Source organism: Triturus cristatus, chromosome 10 (genome assembly GCF_964204655.1).
Source record: "Triturus cristatus chromosome 10, aTriCri1.1, whole genome shotgun sequence".
Lineage (NCBI taxonomy): Eukaryota > Metazoa > Chordata > Amphibia > Caudata > Salamandridae > Triturus > Triturus cristatus.
Window position 1 is genome coordinate 325,540,714 of NC_140593.1, and position 15,529 is coordinate 325,556,242.

At 41.4% G+C, this 15,529-nt stretch overlaps 1 protein-coding gene across 1 annotated transcript in view; it reads left to right on the forward strand.

Moving 5' to 3' along the window:
* Positions 1 to 15,529, forward strand: part of LOC146789395 (macrophage mannose receptor 1-like) — a 742,402-nt gene that overhangs the window by 135,543 nt on the left and 591,330 nt on the right. The window lies entirely within an intron of this gene.

Sequence of the window (15,529 nt, forward strand, 5' to 3'; positions counted from 1 at the left end):
TCATAGAATGTTGGTGTGCCTGTGATGCATGGAATGCCTGGGTGTCTGAGTGGATGAGTGTTGGCAGTTGAAGATGGGCTGAGCAGCTAGGGAGGCTGCTCCTGGTGGGGCTGGTACCACTCTAGGCTGGCTGGAGTAGAGAGATGTAACCTGAACTGGAGACTGAATAAAGATGGCTTAAGAATACCTCCTGGCTCCAGGTGTCTTTCTACAGAGATCACAACATTTATTTTGGCGACGAGCGGACTTTGAACCCTAGAGACTCTTGGTGAACCACTGAAACAAAGGAACTATAAAGGAAATAAAGGAGAAACTAAGAGATCCTTAAAGCAACTACATCTACAAAGAAAGAATTCCCAGGAAAGCCAGCGCCAGCCCCACCAGTGTCCTTTCCATTGGACAGCCCACAGAGAAGTGTCATCAAAAGGACACTACAGCCTGGGAATACTACTAACACCTAAAGAACTACAGTGAGTTGGAGGAGTAGCTAAGCTACAGCCGCATCTGGTGTTCCAGCCACAACATTAGCCGCAAAAGGATTGCAGTGAGTTGGAGGAGTAGTCAAACTACAACTGAATATGGTGTTCCAGCCACAGAAAGAAGAAAAAGTCAATTTAATTGATGTAAAAACGGAAAGTGTGCAGTGGCTGTACACATGGTGTATATCTTGTTCAAAATGGTCTTTAATTGACAGTTGCAGCGATTTGGAAGGCCTCCAAAACCACAGTGACAGTTGCAGCGATTAAAGGGGGTTCCAAAACCACAGTGTCTCACTTCGTCTTACTTGGACCACAGTGACATTAAGGAAAATGGCATATATGGTGGTACACTGTTGGAGAATCACAAGTTTTGGGCTTAGCGGTCTTGTGGTATGCTCAATTCTGGTCACACAAGTAAGGGCTGTGTCAATGAATTGCGTCCAATTGTAGCACAGAGGGGCAATGTGTTATTTCTGACATGGATTTTAAACCAACCAAAGTGCTACGATGCAACAATTTGTTAAAAGGAAAAATGGTCTTGCCCCGGATTTGCCAATCTCTGGATGTCTACTCTTGAGGCGAGGTGCCTGCTTCATGTCTTTGGGGCACTTTTGGGTGTCTACTTGATGGCTCCTGTTTACTTTGGAGCAAGCACAAGTTTTTGCAGCGTATTGGAGTTGGTGCACAGTTTGGAAAACTACGGTGCCTACACACGTTCCTGCTGTTTACACGACGCTGCACTGGGAGGAACTTTGTCTACGTGTTATGCGGCAAGAAACAGAAGAAATGGCCGTAGTACACACTTTTCGGCAATTTCTGAGGTGAACCATTGTTATGTATTTGTCATTTATGGCAGCGCTTAACGGTTAGTCTAACTGCTCTATTGTAATTCAAATACTGGGCGCGAGTCGCAAACAGCGCGCGCAACCTCACCTGATGTTTCCTCATGGGATCCTGCATGACGCGATCTTCATCGTGGGATCCTCTGTGACGTTCGTTCTTCGTACAGTATGCTTTGAGCATATACGCACCGTGAGCCACTCTGCATCGACGTAAACAGCGTGCCGCCATTTTGTGGTTGGCGGCCGCTATTGTGTGTTGCCTTTTGGCAGTTCCTGTTTGCGGCAGACTTGCAGACTATGTGCCTTCGTTAGTGCCAACCACGATGTTAGCGTTTCTTTTCAATAAAGTTTTCTGCAAGTCGGCATGAGGGTCAGGGACTACGCGGTGTCTGCATGACTTTTACTTCTCCATCCTCCTTCATGGTGTCGAGTTTTTTGGGTAAATTGTACTCTGTAGACGCGTAAGGTTTGGAAAATTAACGAGACGTTTGGCGGCTTCCTGGCATGTTCAGAGTACAAAGGACAAGAGGTATGAGAAGCTATGCAAGACTGTATTCTGAGAAGACTATTTAGAGTTAGTGTGGAGTATTAATACTTACTTGTATTCAGGTATACAGTGATGTAACAAGTCATTATGTCGCCGTCTGGACAACCTCAGAGTGTAATCTTTTGTTTCACTGGACGTAATGGCTGATGTGTGATCTCATCTTGCCTGGACCAAGGTTTTTGCTTGTGTACTGGTCATGATTTCTGGTGGTGTACATTGTTTTTGTGTCCCCACAGTGGTGTGATGATTTGTGTGATTTAAGTAGGGGACCAGACCTTTCACAAATCGGGTGAGATATCGCTCACCGGCGTGGGGCACAGTGCACTACTGTTCTAGTAATGTAACATAAAAAAGTCGTGATGCCACAGGTGTATAGTTTGAGGATGGGTCTTCTATTTAACAGTGATTTTCCTGTGGGTGGTCGTCACGTTGTTCCCATACACGAGGGAAGGTTTTGGGTAACAGCTCCTTGACTAGTTATGTTTGTTATTCCCATATGGGGTACGTAACCTCCACGAGGGGGTCAAGAGCTCGTTTGTAACCTCTATAAGGGGTTTGTAGTACCTAGGTTAACCCTCACACTGGGTTGGGTTCTGGTTTAGTCTATAAATAGTTTGTACCTAGGTTAACCCTCACACTGGGTTGGGTTATGGTTTAGTCCATAAATAGTTGTGCACAGTACTAATGTACATCCCTTCACGGGAGTTGTTATGGGTGACGATCCATATACTTGTTTGTTTCCCTTTCTCTTGGGATTGTAGTTGTAGGGTATGCTATCTTTGGAGCAACTTTTAGTTATACATTGGGGCTTTGGTTGTGTGGGGTCTTTTACTCTTTGCGTTGTAGTGCATTACGTCATAGTGTTTAATGCAAAATGCTTCAAATGTATTTCTGGTAATGTTATTGTTGCTTCAAAATGTTTTATTCTTTTAGGGAGGGATGGGAGATATTGCTTATCAAATGTATTTATCTTATCCGTTCTTTCTGTGTTTAATGGTTCTTTGTACTGCGATGTTTTAATTTTTATGTTTGCATCTGTGGGACTTGTACCATTATTCATTTTGCTTGTGGATAGTTCTTCCTTGATGTTTTATTACTTGCATGTTTTGTTTTCGTTGAAGAAAAAGGGATAATGTTATATCCTACTTAATTGATTATCATTTTAGTCCAGCCCTGCTGCCACTAGCTGCTCAGCCAGAGCGTGAGATGGTCATAGAATGTTGGTGTGCCTGTGATGCATGGAATGCCTGGGTGTCTGAGTGGATGAGTGTTGGCAGTTGAAGATGGGCTGAGCAGCTAGGGAGGCTGCTCCTGGTGGGGCTGGTACCACTCTAGGCTGGCTGGAGTAGAGAGATGTAACCTGAACTGGAGACTGAATAAAGATGGCTTAAGAATACCTCCTGGCTCCAGGTGTCTTTCTACAGAGATCACAACAAATTGTTTTACCAAAAGTGATCACAAAATTAGTGTCTCCTAGGCAGCACAGTTTTATCCCTGGTTGGGGGACCACAAACCATATTTAAAAAGTGATCACGCTGTTTGACATTATAAGTAACATCAGGGGAGAAATGGCTAGACAGGCAGAGTATAAAGTATTCACGTATGCGGATGACATAGCAGTAGTGGCTATAAACCCACAACAAGCTCTGAGAGAGATCGAGGGGATAGCTAAATCATTTGGATCCTCATCAGGGTATAAGCTAAATCAGGAAAAAGCGCAAATAGTATGCAATAGCAATATTAGGCAGTTTGATTCCCGGGTAGTGAACGAAGCAATATATCTGGGAGTACATATCACCTCAGTGCTGGATGATTTAGTCGATTTAAATAGATCTTATATAGATCAAGATTTGAGAAGAATAAACCATTTGTATCTCTCGCTGCTGGGAAGAGGAAATGTGATTAAAATGATGGTTCTACCCAAATGAATATATCTATTCAGAGCCCTGCCCTTAGAAATTGATCGCAAATGACTATCGAAATTGGAAAGCATATGTTATAGATGTTTATAGGGGGTTTAAGAAGGTAAGAAGAGCTTCCAAGTATATGACGCTGCCTGAACATCAGGGGATGGGGAGTCGCTAATATAATCATGTACAATTGAGCATATGTGCTGCAAAATATGACCATTCTAATAACGGGAAATTTGCAAGAGCTTGGGCCAGCAGACTCAACCTTGGTTTATAAGCTCATGATGGAAGAGGAAGCCAAAGGACATTTTTGAACAATCTTGAACCCCATTACTATAAAAAACAAAATGTAAGGTTCTGATGGGTCATTTAGAGTATGGCGACAAGTAGGAAAAACATTAAACTGCCTAATTATAACTACTATACACCGCAGAGGGGGACTCTTAGCCTCCCAGGTATATTTCATGATCCAATAGTGAGTGATTGGGGGCAGAAAGGTATTTGATGGTTGGGGGACTTCATATCTAATAATATGGGGATGTCGTTTACTGAGCTACAGGAGAAATTTGGGATCCCCATGTGACAATTTTTTTAATATCTTCAGATTCTGGACTTTTCAAATAGGCATAAGAAGACTGTGGGAGTAATGACCCGGATACCTATCATTGAAGGAATGGGGAAAAGAGTTAGGATCTGTGTTATATATGAATTGTTAATGCAGCATCTCCCGGAATATCTAGACACACAGAACGCAACGTGGGAAAGGAGATTAGGAATGGAGGGAATGGTTTTGCAAGCGTCTTTGATAAAGTATTAGTAAAGGCTGGTCTCAAGAGCCAGCATTTTAAAACTGTATTTGATCTGTACTATATGCCAGGCAAGGTGTTTAAATGGGGAAAGAGACCTAAAGATCCTGAGATCTGTACCTGGAAATGGCAACATTTTTAGAAGAGGTAACTGGAGTCCGAATAACAATCAACCCCCATTTGGTACTACTAGGAGTAGTAGAGAACATGGCAGGAAACGGACTGGTAAAAAAGGAAGGCTATCTCTTATTTATTGCCATGGCAGTAATACGGTGGTGTATTGCTACAAGGTGGCTCAATCTGGAGCCCCCCAAGTTTTTAGCCATCTATACGCTAGAAACTAAGTTGTATGAATGTAAGGGTCGGATGGCACAAAAGAGGGGAGCCTGGATATGGAATGCAATCTCTCATTTGTTGAATCAGGGCGAAACATGAAAATTTACTTATGTAATACGCAAACTTACTCTTTTGTGCCCTGTGGTGCTGAGGACATATAAATTATATGAGTATCCTCTGACATCTTGTTTCTTTTTTCCTGGTCTCCCATGTATCTAGGCGTAGCACTAGCATTTTATATTAATCAATTGTCCAAATATATTTATTCTTCTATCTGCCTCCTAGTAGCTGCTGTTATCTTGTATGCATTTTAGCTATTTTGTATAGCTACTAATGATTTATGAAATCTCTTATGTAGTCTCTGGTAGAATAATTGTTATGATCCTGTTGCCGCTATTGTCCAGTATGGTCTGAAGTGTGATCTATTACCCCCTTTTAGAACATCGATTTTTGTATAATCCTTTAGATCTTATATGGAATGCTATGTAATTAATTTGTTGTTTAAAAAGTCATTATTGTGTCTGTTTGATGAGATAAGGAGGGAAACGTATGACTTTGTTGGATTTCTGATGTATACCCCCAAAAAATCAATAAAAAATAAATAAAACACTGGGAATGTAGAAAACAAATGTTACTCTGAGGGAGCCGGAAGGCTGGCACATACGTTCTCTTTGCAGCCTACTCATAATGGGCCACAACTGGGTTAATGTTGATGGTTTGGCCACTCAAGAAAACTTTTTGGAGGATAACACTTCAGAGAAAAGAAAAACAGCTGAGGCTGCATCATTCCTGCACTGACGTTTGCACCCTGTCTTGATTTTCCACAGATGAACTGTTGAAAAAGATCTGTACCCTCTGTAAAATTTGGTGACTTAAAAAGTTGACAAATGTACAGGGTCATCAGGCATAAATTCAAGGGGTCGAGTTACAGGAGTGCCTTCACTACTGAAGTTCATGTTTATGATAATTTCTAAATGGTTTTCGATTTCTTCAGGAGCACGAGTTCTCTTTGGCCACAGGAGAGGAGAGGTGTCGCAGGAGCAGGAAGGAGATATGTCCATTTGTAACTGGACCACAGATTTCTTCTTTCTAGGCACATTTTTGCGCCTCCACCTATAGCAGTAGTACATAGAGAGATTTCGTAGGGAAGGGTAGACCTGCATGGAATGAAATGAACCCCTATGTCCCAGCAGACTTGACGTCACGTAGGTTGAAGTCAAAGTGCTTGAGAGAAATTTCTCCCAGTCCTCCATCAAGCAGTTATGAGCTCTTCAATGTATCAAGGAAAAAGTCTAAATATCTTTCTTTGTTCCAATCAGCTCTTTTCTAGCATTAGGTAAAGCTGGGCAATTTAAAGAGTAAACATAGTCTGTAGATTTTCCCCTCATGTGTTTTTCAGAAACATGGCATGCGTTTCTGTTCGAGGTATCTACTTTAAGGCGAAATATTTCCCTTTGTTCCTGTCACTCCAAAAATCCATCGAATCCTTGTTCTCTTTTGTTCATTTTCACCTGCACTAATTCTGTAGCGAACCTGCTCAATTACTCCAACCAAGAATAAAAGAACATTCCTACCTGCTAGCTCCTGTCTACATTAACACCCATGTGCCCTTTGGAACAACTCTCTAGAGACAGTGCAGCAGCTCAAAAGTAAAGTTTGTAACATGGGCTATTCACATGCAGATGTGAGCTGGAAAGCAAGGGGGCTCAGTTACCCTTCTTCCTTATATCTATTTTGTTGTCTCTTTTTTGAGCTTACAAATGCTGACTCTCAATGTCACTGGGATAATTAGATGTGAATGAACAAAAAATTAGCGATTTATGTAGCTAACCTCTTGCTAAACACTAGGGACCAGATGTACGACCATTCAATTTATTGCATCGAATTGCAAATCGCAAAATTGAATGTACAACAGTGTCTCAGAAGCTGTTTTCGATTCCTAATGAGGTCGCAAATTGCATGCTTCATTAATATTCATGAGGCAGTCGCGATTTGCGACTCAATTGGGAATGGCTAGCATTCCCAGGGATGGTGGCCTGCTGGGGTCAGCAGACCACCATTCTTGGGACTGCTTTTTAAATAAAGCAGTTTCTTTTTTAAATGCAGCCCATTTACCTTAAAGGTAAACAGGATGCATTTAAAAAATAAAAATTAAACTTTTCAGTTTAATTTTTTAAGGGCAGGCAGTGGTCTCTGGGACCACTGCCTGCTCTTAAAAAATATTTTCGCACACACTCACAAAGGGGAAGGGGGCTTCTGGCGACCCCTTCCCATTTGCGAGTGGTTTACCACCTACTTCAAGTAGGTGGTAAACTGTGAGTGTTTGGCGGCCACAAATGCGGTCGCAAAACAATAGTACATTTCATTGACTCTCGCTATTATTGAGGTACGCCCCTTCCTAATAGCAAGATTTGCAAACGCTAGTTTGAGAGTCAGTGACTCGCAACATAGCGGAAAGAATTGAAGACACACCTCTTTAAAGACCACTGCTTCACAATTCATGAATAGCAGTCAAAACCTTTCCTACCACTCACATGTCTTTTGCCTTAAACAGCGCTCCACTGCCTTTTGGTTATTGAATTGCCACATACATGTTCCAAAACTCTGGAAATTCAATATCAATTTTAAAAAAATATGATACTGTGCACAGTCACTCAATAGTCACTCAATAATCAAAAGGAGAACCAAACAGTCCATACTAGGTAAAGTGTGCTGCCCCAAGACCTTATGGGGTCCTGGCGAATTCTCCTTCCTCATTGTAGTCCGTAGACTGGTTCTCTATTACATAACATGCAACAAACAGCAAAGTGATAGGAGGTATGCTCTAATTAATTTCAACTACTGTCGATCACTCTGGGTTGTATTCCTGTCCATCATTTTTAGGTCTCGCCTGACCCAGCGCATGCGCTGGTCTGGCGAGACTTTTTGTGAGGGCTCAAAAAAGTGCTACCACTGTAGCCTAGAGCTACAGTGCATGTGCGTGGGCGTGCGCGTCTCACTTTCGCTTTGATGTTTGATCGCGATTGCGATCACTTTCACTTTTGCGGCCGCTTTGATGTTCTCTGTGAGCCAGTTTTCTTTCTCCTGTTTATTACTTCTATGTAGTAATGGTGGCCCCCGTGCACCGCCATTACTACAGAGCAGTAATAAACAGAAGCAAGCATTGGCATAGCCAATAGGTCTCGCCTTTGGGACCTTATAAGTATTTAGTTATGCAACTGTTGCATGGCTAAACACTTATAAGGTCCCAAAAGCGAGACCTATTGGCTATGCCAATGCTTGTTTAACCATTTCACTACATTAGACAGGAATTTTCTGATCATCAATTGCAGCAATTTAGGACGCAAATGATTTTTACCTGGAAGTTGTCGCATCAACAAATGGACTAGCTTATTCAATATAATTTGCTAGTTGTTCTTTGGTCCACTAGCAGGATCAAAGTTTGACGCACGAGCCACAGATTTGTGTCATTTTCAACAGGCGTACACATGTAATTGGCCAGACTGTGTTTTTTATTTTTTTTAAGAGGGATGGACATTCCGACTATTGGAGCATCGCACTCTCATCCACATGCCAAGATGCACCTATCACTATGTAGAGGCCATTTTATATTGGACCTGTGCTGTCAAACGGGGGACTTTTAGCGGGAATTCATCACTGGCCCATATCCTTTTCTAGTGTTCTCCAGTAATGTTACCAGTATCCAGAGCTGGTTTCAGTGGGTCATTTAATTAGCAGCATGTCACCTTTTTATATGCAATATTTGTACTTACAACACTGATTTATTGACTGCTGATTTTTACTTTGCATTTCTGCTTGTTATTAAAAATTGCATCGATTGAGGATGCAGGGTTAACGTGCATTGAGCAATTGTTGCTCCTAAACTGCCTCTTTGGAATCCTTGCCATGATATTGTAATGAGTGCACAGTTTTAGGAATGACTCCCCCTGGTCACCTTGGCTTCAGTCTGCAGCTCTCTATTTTTAATGTAAGTTTTGTTACAGCAATTTCTCTGCTATATAGAATAATGGTTGATTCGCACTTGCACTATATCACAGTACAGATATTGTTCAAGGATGTAGGGTGTATATATATGTCATGATTGATTTATTTTTAAGACTCTTTAAGCTGTTTTATAAGCCTAGATTGCATAGATAGAACCCCACTCCCAAAGGCAGTAGGCAGTGTGCCCTACTGCATGAATTAGGGGTAAGGCCCCCATCATGATCCGACATAGTGCGTCAAATGATCCATGTGACCCTAGTGGCTCATTTTGAAAGGCCAGACCTGGGGGCATGCAAACTGCTGATCATCGCAGAACAATAAACACTATTGCCTAACCATAAACCTTAATGGCATATGCAGTGGAGGAAGTGGGAATTATCCTTTATGCAGAGGAATGTCCCCCCTTTCATTTTGATCCCCCCTTGCAAGTTGGACACTCTAGCTCAAATGATTCTTGTGGTGTAAACTTAGATGTGTGCTTTAAGTTGTTTGGCTGATAGCTTGAAGATACATTACTGTTGCTGTGCCTCTTTTAAGGTTCAGCTAGACTAATGCCACATTTAGATACCCTCTGACCTATGTTTTATATTTTTTGCTGAAACTGAGACAATGACACAATGAGAGGTGCTTTGGCCTAAGCAAGCAATACCAGATGGCCCCTAAGGAGGTTATGTTTCCAACAAAAATCTCATTCACTGATGTCCAGACAAGAATGTGTTTCCCAGAGTGCCGTGGGTAGAGGTTATACCACTGGAAATGCATTGCTGCCCCACCACTAAAGGAAGGAGGTCAGTCATGGGTTGGTTTACAATGCATCATTACTGATGAAATCTCAATGATTCCTTTTCTTTCTAATTAAGTGAAGGTAAACCTCTAAAGCAAACTCAGACAAAATATGTATTTGATTTATGCAGTATAACTGAAACATTTACTATTGGAGTCAATACAGGGACATACGATAATTGTATTTATTTCTGGAGAATTTCATAAAGTGCAATAATTAAGCACTCTGAGGTAGTTATTGTCTGGGTAAGAGTAAAAGAGTCTGAGATGAAGAACTGTCTTGAAGTGCCCTACACCTTTAATATTACCCAGACCTTTACAATTTGTGGTCTAATTCATTACGCCATTTATTAGGTGGTGTGTGTTTTTATCGTTCTTTAAAGATGCAAGAAGCATAAAAAAAATGCATTGTTTATGGTGATATGGCCCTGCTATTTTTTTCTATTGAAATGCAGAGGTCAATGCCTCTCTTTGAGGGTCACAAAAAGAGCACAAACATAAAACATTGAATAGACAAGTAGAATAACAGAGCTAACAGCCATTGGCAAAGCCTTCCCAAAAGATTAGAGCCTTCAAGACTAAGCTGACTCAGTCATCCTCTTTCAGCCCAAACAAATATCTTCTTCCTTGTTTAATGGATACATTAAGAGACATATTTACTAACAATATCATGCAGCGCAGCAAGTCACCTTGCTGAACTGAGTGATAAGGAAAGGGCAAGAATACACCGTACTTAACAATATGCAGCGCAATCCTGTCACTTCACAGCACTAGCGACCAAAGTGCTTCTTAGCGTCAATGTAGGTACCCTTGCACCCATAAACAATCCCCTGAGTCATATTGAGATATTCTCCTTGTTACGTCTCCCCTGGGAAGATGTTGCATTCTGACGCATTCCAAGGTCTACCAGTATTAGTATATCTGGGAATGCTTCAGAATCCATGGGTTGATGCATGGGAACACACACGCACCATCCAAGGCTCGCCTTCTCAGGGCAGAGTAATCTCAGGGACACTCAGGGCTTGATAAATCCTACTTAGGGTTTGCGTCATCCTTACACCCCATTGCATGGCTCAAGGGTGATGCGAAACCTTCTTAAATATGCCACTAAATCTAATGAGGGAAAGTACTGAGGATGAGTCCAATAATCCCCTGAACCCCTACCCCATTGACTAAATGGTAATAATGCACCACTTTCACCTGGATTTTGAATGCTCATCAAGGCCTCCCAAAGGGAGTTTCTAAGGAATGGGACGATGAAAATCTTTACATTTGACAATACAAGGCTATAAACCCATAATATTTCTGGACTTTGTGCGTTGCAGGGCTTTATTGGGGATTATATGCAGTGGGTTGGTGTCTCATAACATTTCTGAAACTAAACATGTATACATTGTAACATTACATACAAATTAGTTTTTATTGTCATGTTCTGAATGCTTCTAGTCAGAACAACACATTGACATCTCTCTGTCCATTGATTACCTCATGAGAAATTCCAAAGATTATGATTTATTAGACCTCCATTAATCTGACGCCTGCTTTTAATTTTGTTTGTGCAATGCAAAACAATCTATTGTATCACACATGTGAGGGATGTATGTTTAGAAAATTTACTGAGGTCTCTAACCTTTACTGAGACAAAAACTCATCAGCAAGACTGAATCATTACGTCTGACTTTAGCTAAGACATTTTGATTTTAATAAAATGATATATAATATTGTTAGACCTGACAACCTTACAGTGGTCTTCCCCAAACCATTTGCCTCACCTTTTTGCTGGTTTCTGTTTGGTGGCCATTGGATTCAGAGCACTTCAACACTGAAAACCAGTGCTAAGGTGCATGTGCTTCTCCCCTAAAACATGGTTTGATTGACTATCCACATTTGGCATATTTTATTTATCTCTAAATCCAAAGTAGAGTGCACTACATGTACCCATTACCTGTAAACTAAATGCTACTAGTGTGCCTGCAGCACTGATTGTGCCACCAACATAAGTAGCACTTCAAACATGTTAAAGGCCTGCCACTGGAGAGCTTGTGTGCAGTTTTACTGCCATGTCTACTTGGCATTCAAAATCCATTGCCAAGTCTTAAACTCCCTTTTTAGGTCTCGCCTTGGCAGTGCATGCGCTGCATGCACTGTCTCAGCGAGACCTAAAGTAATTTCTATGTTGGGGTAAACTTGATGTAATCTGTCTTTCCGCTTGCTATTGGCTTACTTGTGGTAGTGTTGTTGTTATCTCCCTTTCTGTTGGCTGTTGGTCATTTGCTAACTTCCTTGTACTCCCGATACAGCGGCTCCTAACTACAGTGTTAGTTCGCTCTGCTTGCACTTCTTTTAATTGAAGTGCAGTGTGCCATCTGTTTTTCAGCTGTAGCCTGGTAACTGAAGACTTTCACTTTCGTGTATACTGGTTTAATTTGACCGTTTTACAGCCCTGCTTTGTTGAACTGTTTTGCTTGAGCAAGTACTTGGAGATTAGGAGTTTCTGTCACAGGCCAGTGCCCCAAGCTCTCAGTTATCTGACGCATCTGCTGTTCCTCTGGCTGAGCACAGACTTTCAGTGAGTGTTTTTTTTACATTTGTCCGTGGCTGTTCAGCTTTAGCACCCGTCTGTACTGCTCCCATCCCCATCACTTCGTTATTGTTGTCTGAAAAGTAGAGCCACTGGATCCACGTTAAGGGAGTTGGAATTTCAAGTCCGTTTCATGTTAGTTTCCAGTTTGGTTTCAATTTAAGCTTTCAGTTTGGTATAACATTTTTGTCGTTCATAGTGCCACTTAAGAAGTGCTTCATTTTTTCATCTGCCGGACCGAACCTGTGAACTACAAGAAACTAAGCTACAAGTGAGCTAAGAGACCCATGCAGTGATCTGCATGGGTCTCTTAGCTCGTTAAATCGCGTTAAAAGTTCAGAGCACATTTACCAATCCTGGCTCAGGCGCTTTGGTGGCGGTGATGGGGCTATGAAATATTAATTTGGGTGATGTGAAGAGGCCACCTCTTTGGGTGTACAAAAAGAGGTCTGCGCATCATGTTTTCTTTGATATGTGGAGTGCAGAAATCATTCAATTAAGCATAATGCTCCAGAAAGTAAAAGCATTTTACGTGCTTCCACTCGTCAAACTAAAAGCAAACAAGCATTTAAAATGCAATATATCTCGCTTTTACGCAAGTTTAAGCTATTGGCATTGTAAATGACAATGCCTTTTATTTATGTTTTAAAAACCAAAACATAAATAAAAGGCATTGTCATTTACAATGCCAATATCTCAAACTTGCATAAATGCGAGACCTATTGCATTGTAAATGCTTGTTGTTACATGTAAGTAACCCCAAGGTAGCCAATAGGGCAGGGTACTGTGCAATTAGAAGGAAGAACATGTACTGTTAAGGTCTCCATGACCTGGTGGAGAGAAACACCCAAATTCATGTTTCACTACTATGAAGCCTACATTTCTCATAGGTTAAAATTGGGAATTTCTCATTACACTTATAAACTGTAATTCCCGATTGAGAAGGAGTATCTCTTTAGTGTTTCATATCTTTGGAATGGCAATGGTAAATCCTCTTTGTTGGTAATGTTGAACTTATCATTGCTATTTTAGAAATGCCACATTTAGAAAGATTTATTTTTAAACAGCGAAATGTTGGGATGTGTGAGTTAAGCTATATTTTAGGCAAACACTTTGACAACTAAAGTGATGATGGTGTCTTTATTCCACCATTCTTAGTTTAATAATTTTTATGAAAAAATTGATCAACATTTACGTCATGTCAAACATAGAAAAACATTCAATTAGGAAAATTCACGGAAACATAAAGCACAAAAGTACATTAACAATTACAAAAACAAAAAATGACAGTGCATGAGTGGTAAACAGTGACCAGTCCCAGTTTGAAAACAGGTGGCGGCAGATTTATTTACAGCATTTACTATACAGCCTGCCACATTTAGAAAGATGGCATTTCTGTGCTTTTCACTTTATGTGCCTGCAGCCTGTCTCCAATACACATCTGGGGTGGGTGACAGATGGACCTTGTGCATTCCCTCTAGACAGCCACACACAAAGGAAGGTTATAAGTGACTGAGTGGCCATCCATATCCTGGGCAGTAAGGGAGGGAGGAACTGACACCTGAATAGGCAGAGTCCTGTCCCCACACAAAGGACTGCATACCCCCATGTTGTGAATCGAGCCAGAGCTGGGAGGGGAACCTGTGTGCACTTCAAAGCCCCTCTTTGAAGTCACCTCCACTTTAAAGGCACAGCTGGTAATAAGTACTGGGTCTCTGACCCCCACTAAATCAGACACTACTGGACCTGCGAAGAAACTCTGCCAGGAGGAAGGACTGCTCTGCTGCTAAAAGAACTGCCCTTTGCTGGACTGCTAATCTAGAAGAACTGTGTTCATGCTGTGCTGACCTGCTGTATGCTGCCCTCTGCCCTGTTGAGAAAGGACTCTTGCTTGAATCCAGAGTGATCTCCAAGGGCATCATGGCTTGACTCCTGTTCTAAAACTCAGGGATATCAAAGTCTTACCCCTTGATCCTGTACCTGGTACAATGAAAGTGGATCCAGGTGCTACTCCAATGGAACTTATGCATCCTTTGCTGCATGAGGCAGAATCGCTGAATCGCCGCTGTTGCGGGAACAGAACCGGAGCATCAATTTGGAACCATGGCACCACCATCGGAACTAACGCATCAGAACCATTGCATTGCTGTAATAGAGAGAATCAACGCATCCCCTTAACTGCATGGAGAAACGCAGCGCATCGCACTCGGTACTTATGCATCTCTGAAAAGACACTTTGTCTTCCGAACGGGCACATACCATTGTTGCATGGAGAAAATAGATGCATCACCTCAACTGTGGGATCGACACCAACTTATCACTCAGCTGCACCCTGCATCTCACTGTTGCGACCAGGCAAATGGTACTTTTGTTCAGTGGGCCTTGCATGGCTCCATCGGGGTCAGCCTAAACAATTGAATTTGCCCAGGTCCAGCCCGACCAGATAACCCCAATTCACGCTTATTGCTTCGAAGCACAATTTTAACTTTTAATCTTTAAAAATGTATATCTTGACTTCTAATAATTGGATTTTTGTAATTTTGGTCCTGTTTTATTTTAAAATCATAATCTATTTTTCTAAACTGGTGTGTAGTCTTTTTGTACTGTCTTCACTATGGTACTGTTGAAAGTGTTGCACAAAAACTTTACACATTGAATCTTAAATAAGTCTGCCTGCACTGTGCCAAGCTACCAGAGGTTAAGCACAGGCTAATTTATGGTGTGTATCTGACTTACCCTGACTAGGATTGTTTCCTGCTTGGACAGGGTGCATACCTCTGCCAAGCAGAAACCCAATTTTTAGCAAATATACTTATAATGTTTTTTTGCCAGCAGTCTGTTGTTATGTCATTCACATTTTTCTTCTACAAACTACAGCATGCAGTTTGGGCCATAGATAGACCTAGTTCAGTTATTGGTTGCCTACATTATTGGCTACTTTCACAAGGATCACATTCACCCTCAGTGTAGCGCCATTCAAATACTAGGGACTACTACAGCAATTTGTTCTTTTTGATACTAAAAGAATTTGCTTACAGCCATTTTTATTTTACTATTGGCGAGTGCTCAACCTCAAATTATTATATCGATGAAGTGGAATGAAAAACATAAAGAACACAATTCCGTAAGATCATCACTTTATGCACACGATTTTGAATTATCCTTTATCCTCCTATTGGTGTACAGCACTCTGGTGCTCTCCAGATATGTGTGTGCTCTGTACATAAATATTAACATGTG